Source organism: Lacerta agilis, chromosome 8, assembly GCF_009819535.1.
Source record: "Lacerta agilis isolate rLacAgi1 chromosome 8, rLacAgi1.pri, whole genome shotgun sequence".
NCBI classification, from domain to species: Eukaryota; Metazoa; Chordata; class Lepidosauria; order Squamata; family Lacertidae; genus Lacerta; species Lacerta agilis.
The window spans coordinates 55,322,714-55,329,002 of NC_046319.1; positions in this window are offsets into that span (position 1 = coordinate 55,322,714).

Sequence of the window (6,289 nt, forward strand, 5' to 3'; positions counted from 1 at the left end):
TTTGCAGGTCAATGTATTGAGACTTTGATCTCTGCCAACCATATTGTAAGCAGCAGCTGGGAATTCTAATGGCAACAACAGCATTCAGGTAGGGGGAAATCACATTGGGGAACTGACTGTAAGCTGCAAGTGGTGGAAGGTTTGTCATCCTCAGTTACCCTTCAAATTGGAATCCCTCGTTTCTAAGTGATCAGAGCAGATCTGGGTTTTAAAATAATGCATTTGCCACTGTGGTTCGTCTTGATTGGTTCTGTAAATGGTGTGAGCCTTGGCATGCAAAATCTCAACCAGTGTCTGTGGCAAAGCTGACTGGCACACCACAAGCACATTTTCAGTATAGCCTGAAAACAAGCATTCTCCATTATGACCATGCAAATTCATGCTCAATAACTTCCTGAACAAAAGGGTTTGATGGTGAGAGATACAAGTGAATAAAGTTCCACTATTTCTGGTTTTTTTTGTATTTAGATGTGGTTGTGTGGGGTAAGAGAGAGTGACCCTAGTGGTAAAAAAACTGATGTTATAAGATGAAAGTTGGGTCGGTACTGGTGTTACCTGCATACAGAATGCTAGCATGACAGATTTTTCTGTTTTTCTGTCAAGCTGTTCATAGCAATAAAAGCATTGTTAATTGTTATAAGAGGAATTGTCTAGATGTATTGTGTATGAAGAGGTTCAAGGTAGACCCGAAGCTTCATTGAGGTTGCGAAAAGTTACTAAACTTAGTTTTCCAACAACCTGTATCCTGCAGAGTTGATTGATAGCATTATGCTAGTAAAATGCAATAGAACCACAAGATTGGGAAGGAATATCTGATCCAGAGTCTTCTTTCTAGCAGCAGGCCTCTCCATCCCCTCCAAAATCAGCTTGTAGCATGCAAAAGCAAATGTTTCTTCATTAACTACAGAAAGGCACCTGCAAAACCAATAGTCCCAAATGCTTCAGCTCAAATGCATTTCTTTCAGAATAGTTGTCGCATGCTCGTGGTGTAAGGCATTCCAGCTAACAACCTAGCTGCTGCATTCTGCACTAGCTGCAGCTTCCAAACCAAGTTCAAGGGCAGCCCCATACAGAATGGATTGCACTAGCCCAGGGGTCAGCAACCTTTTTCAGCTGTGGGCCGGTCCACCGTCCCTCAGACCATGTGGTGGGCCGGACTATATTTTGAAAAATAAATAAATCCCATGCCCCACAAATAACCCAGAGATGCATTTTAAATAAAAGCACACATCATTCTACTCATGTAAAAACACCAGGCAGGCCCCACAAATAACCCAGAGATGCATTTTAAATAAAAGGACACATTCCACTCATGTAAAAACACGCTGATTCCCGGACCATGCGCGGGCTGCATTTAGAAGGTGATTGGGCCACATCTGGCCCCCGGGCCTTAGTTTGGGGACCCCTGCTCTGGGGTCACTCCATCTCTAGCTATCTAGCATAGGCCCTCCAGACCAATGTCTTCAGAAAAAGTAAGCTCTGACCTATGAAACAAGAAGCGGCCTTAGGTTGCCTACCCCTGCACTAGCCCAACCTTGAAGTTAACAGTGCATGGGTCATTTCACCAGGTTCTCCCTGTGAAGGGATGGCTATAGCTGGCAAACGAGCCATAGCTGGAAAATGATGCTCCTTGATGTGCAAGCAATAATAGCAAATCAAGGAGAACTTACAGACTGGGCTTGTCCACAGTTTTTGTCCCACTTCTAGAAAGCATGGGTCTGAGCTTTCTGTTTGCCCTTCCGCTTTCCCTGGAAAAACCACTCTTCAGAGCACAGGTGAGGAAACTTTTGGGTCTAACAGCCCAGATCCTTGATGGGTGGGTGGGGCAACTCACCTGTAAAGATTCTTACACAGCACTTCTCAAGCACCCAAAAGCCAGCTGATTGTTGAGTGCTTGGAAGCTGCAGCTGAAGGGGCTTTGCCAGCCTGCTCGGTGCTTTCCAAGTCCCAAGCATAGGGCGGAGAAAGCTTTCTGCAAGGATCAGCTGCATGTTAAGAGTTCCACATGGGACATTAGGTGCGAAGCTGGTGAGTTTAGGCCATATTGGGACCTGTCCTGGTCCAAATTTGACCCGTTGGCCGGCGGTTCCATTCCCTTGTTGCAGACAGAGTTCACTCCCATCCTTTTCAGGTAACCTATCCAAGCCACACACTCAGTCCATTTTATTGAGATTCACCTTCAGCTTATTGGCCCTCATGCAACCTACCGCTGCATTCAGTCATTGCTCCAGGACCTATGGAGCTTCACTTGACTCATGGTATAAAGAAATAGAGCAAGACCCTCCTGCTGTTGTTGGTGCCAATAGGAAAGGGAGGCAAAATTGCAAAAGTGAGCAAAAATAATAGATCTTCCAGTTGCAAACATTGTTTCATAATGCATATATTTGATTTGCTGGAAACAATCTTTAAATATAGCTGCATAACTTTCCTTTAAGTGGCCCTGTATTGTACAACATGGATTTATTTTTATGGCAATAAAAAACAGACTTATAATCTTCAAGCTTGATGGGTAGCCTTAATTGCAAAAGCAAGTCATTTAATGGAGTTATTTTTAACATAAGGCACATGGAACAATGACTATATTTTTAAACACTCCCCCCCACTGCCATTATTGCTTATTATTATGGCAATCTGTAATTTGGCTTTTAATGCATGTGGTATCTATTTCAAAATTGTGCAGTGCCTCCCACTCCCCCACATTTTTCCTGATGAGTTAAGATGAAGGTGCCATTTTCTGGAGGCATACAGATCAGCCACACATAGATAAAATAAAAGTGAGCTCTCAAGGACCTTTGATGTTGCAGAATAGAGTAGCTGCTAAAGGATTGCTTTGTGAGCTTCTCCAGTTTCTTAGAACAGATCGTTTGGTTGAGTAGCTGCTCTAGGTAGCTTCACACGGCAGGCAGAAGCTGTAGGAATCCAAGATTTAGAGATGTGCTTCTAAGACATGTCAGTAACAGTCGGCAGCATCCTTGATCATATGTAACAAGTCCATCCACCAGCACCAGGGCAACTCCACAAGCACTTAAAGAGGAGGGTCCCTTGGGACAGCTGTGTTCAAGGAGCGTAAGTGTAGCATCCATGTGTGATCTGAGAGGTATGCCCCGAGGATCTTGTCCATGATGTGATGCATGCAGGTGACCCAAGAGTTGTCTTCCACTGTGGAACTCAAGCCTTTGCCTGTAGATTCTCCACAACTCTTTAGAGATGGTTGTGAGCAACTTTGCAGTCTGCCTTTCATTGTTCTGTTGGGTTGTGCACTTTCCCTATAGCACCACCTGGGACCTTCCCCGCAGGAAGGACTGAAGTCTCCATGAAACTGCTTCCTAGAACCATCTTGGCTAGTTGGTGCAGAAGGATACCATGGCCAATGGAATGAAAAGCTGCTGACAGATTCAGGAGAACCAACAGAGTTGCACTTCCCTAGTCATCCTCCTCCTAGGGCAGGTCATTTACTAGGGCAGCCTTCCTCAACCTGATGCCCTTTTAGATATTTTGGACTCCCATCAGTCCCACCCTATACCATAACAGGGAAGACTGCATTAGGGCAAACAAAGCTCTTTTCAAGTCATCCTCTGGATTTAGTGCCTGTGGCCTGTGTAGACCAGTACCCTGTGCTAACCCCCCCTCCCCCGATTAGTTTCTGAATACCGTTACAAAGAGGTGTTTTAAACTCAAATGCCTTTAGTTACTGTCCGAATCACCTAAGGGGTGAGGATTAGTTACCGGTACTTATGTGGGATGTGTTTGCCTGCATACAGCGATCTTAGTGGTAGGGTCATCGCTTTGTAATCAATTCCCAGGAAGCTCTGGCAGACTAAGCCCACCCTCGCCTTCCAAAAAGCAGCAGAGGATGCATTTTCATTCTCGTCTTCTTAATGCAAGAAGGGGCCTGCTTTTAGCTGAACTATATATCATTTTACTGCTTATGGATTGCTGGTGTTTAACTAGTATAAATGGTAATTATTCTAGAGATAGTCTAATGGCAGTTTTTCTTGTTGATTTGTAAGCCATCCTGAGAACCTTTTGGGCAAATGCACGGGGTAGGTGCTTTAAATAAATTAATAAGGGGAGGGGGAGGGAGAGAGAGTGCTTTTAACGGCTGCTGCTAAAAGCTAACTTTACAATCCCCAGTTGCCCAATAGTCGTGTCTGGTAATTAGAGTATCTCTATTACCCCATTTGATGGAGGGAGATAATTGCTCTTTAAAAATGATGCTTGTTTGTTACTAGCCTTGAAACCCACCGTTCTGCTTTCCATAGGCTGCATTTGCTGTTGGCGGGAGTAATGATCAAGTTCCACATTATATGGTGAGGCACAGGTGTGCCTAAATTAAAACTTTATTAACATAGCCAACATATGCTACCAATTCCACTTTGCATATAGTACCTAGGAAGGAAGGATGGTAGCCTGAGAGAATCCTCCATTTCAAGAGAATGTAATCTTTCAATTCCAGCTGGTCATTATGAAAACTATTTAACTTTAAGAACTGGTTCCTGGGTTTTCTCTCTCCCCCCGCCCCCGCCCCCCGCCCCCCGCTTCACCCTTCATCCCTTTTTCCTTTTATGTTGCGGCTTTTAGTTGCAAATATTTCAGTTTGTTTTAATCTATTGTAAATCATCCACACTGGAAGCCTTTCTGACCCTGAGGTTGTTGTTGTTGTTGTTCAGTCGTTCAGTCGTGTCCGACTCTTCGTGACCCCATGGAACAGAGCACGCCAGGCACGCCTATCCTTCATTGCCTCTCACAGTTTGGCCAAACTCATGTTAGTAGCTTCGAGAACACTGTCCAACCATCTCATCTTCTGTCGTCCCCTTCTCCTTGTGCCCTCCATCTTTCCCAACATCAGGGTCTTTTCCAGGGAGTCTTCTCTTCTCATGAGGTGGCCAAAGTACTGGAGCCTCAACTTCAGGTTCTGTCCTTCTAGTGAGCACTCAGGGCCAATTTCCTTGAGAATGGATAGGTTTGATCTTCTTGCAGTCCATGGGACTCTCAAGAGTCTCCTCCAGCACCATAATTCAAAAGCATCAATTCTTCGGCGATCAGCCTTCTTGATGGTCCAGCTCTCACTTCCGTACATTACTACTGGGAAAACCGTAGCTTTAACTATACGGACCTTTGTCGGCAAGGTGATGTCTTTGCTTTTTAAGATGCTGTCTAGGTTTGTCATTGCTTTTCTCCCAAGAAGCAGGCGTCTTCTAATTTCGTGACTGCTGTCACCATCTGCAGTGATCATGGAACCCAAGAAAGTGAAATCTCTCACTGCCTCCATTTCTTCCCCTTCTATTTGCCAGGAGGTGATGGGACCAGTGGCCATGATCTTAGTTTTTTTGATGTTGAGCTTCAAAAAAAAAGAAAAAGAAAAAAAAAGGAGCAGGGCACAAATGCTCTTCTCAATAAATAAATAAATCTGCAAATAAAGTTGCCTGGCTAGGGCTGATGGGAGCTGTAGTCCGAAGCCTATGGAGGGCACCACTTTTGCAAAGGCTGCCTTACAGCATAAACATTCGCAGACTAGAGATCACTTCGTGAGATCCATGCCATGTAATCCTCAGCTTGGTGAAAGCTGCACTACCATTCATTCATTCATTCATTTAATAAACAAAACAAAAAAACAACAACCCTGCCCTTTATTTTAAAAAATCCCAGGGCGGCGTGCAACATTAAAAACACATCACAGAACATCAATAATAAAAACATGATGAAAACATAATAAAAAGCATTTTTTAATTTATTTTTTATTTTAAAGCCTAATAATAAAATAGTCGTTATAAATGTTAAAAGTTTGCTTAAATGAGCAATTTAAAAAGTGCTTCCAGATATGAAAATAAAATCTAATAGGTCTCTCCAAGGAGGGCATTCTGCAATTTCTATATGACCTGAAAAAGTCCTTTCTCACACTTCACCTCTGTTGCTCCAAGGAAAGGGTCCAGAGCAGGCAGTGTCAGCTCTCTGAAATGTTGCAGGTACCCTGTTGGCACCCCAGGTAAGTCAGGTGAACTCCACTGCTTCCCAGACCCACTTTTGTGTGCCCTTGTGTTGGCTCTCCTTTGGACTGCCTTCAGGGGTTGGTGTTGCTAGGCAGCCTTCATGCCTCAGCAGTGTCCCCATCTACTGATAAGCGGACCTCTCCTTGCCACCGCTGCCGCCCCTATTGTCTCTTCTGCCTCACACTGCTGCTCACTAATGTCTCTGAGGGTTAAACCACAGAGCCTAGGGCTTGCTGATCAGAAGGTCGGCGGTTTGAATCCCTGCGACGGGGTGAGCTCCCATTGCTCAGTCCCAGCTC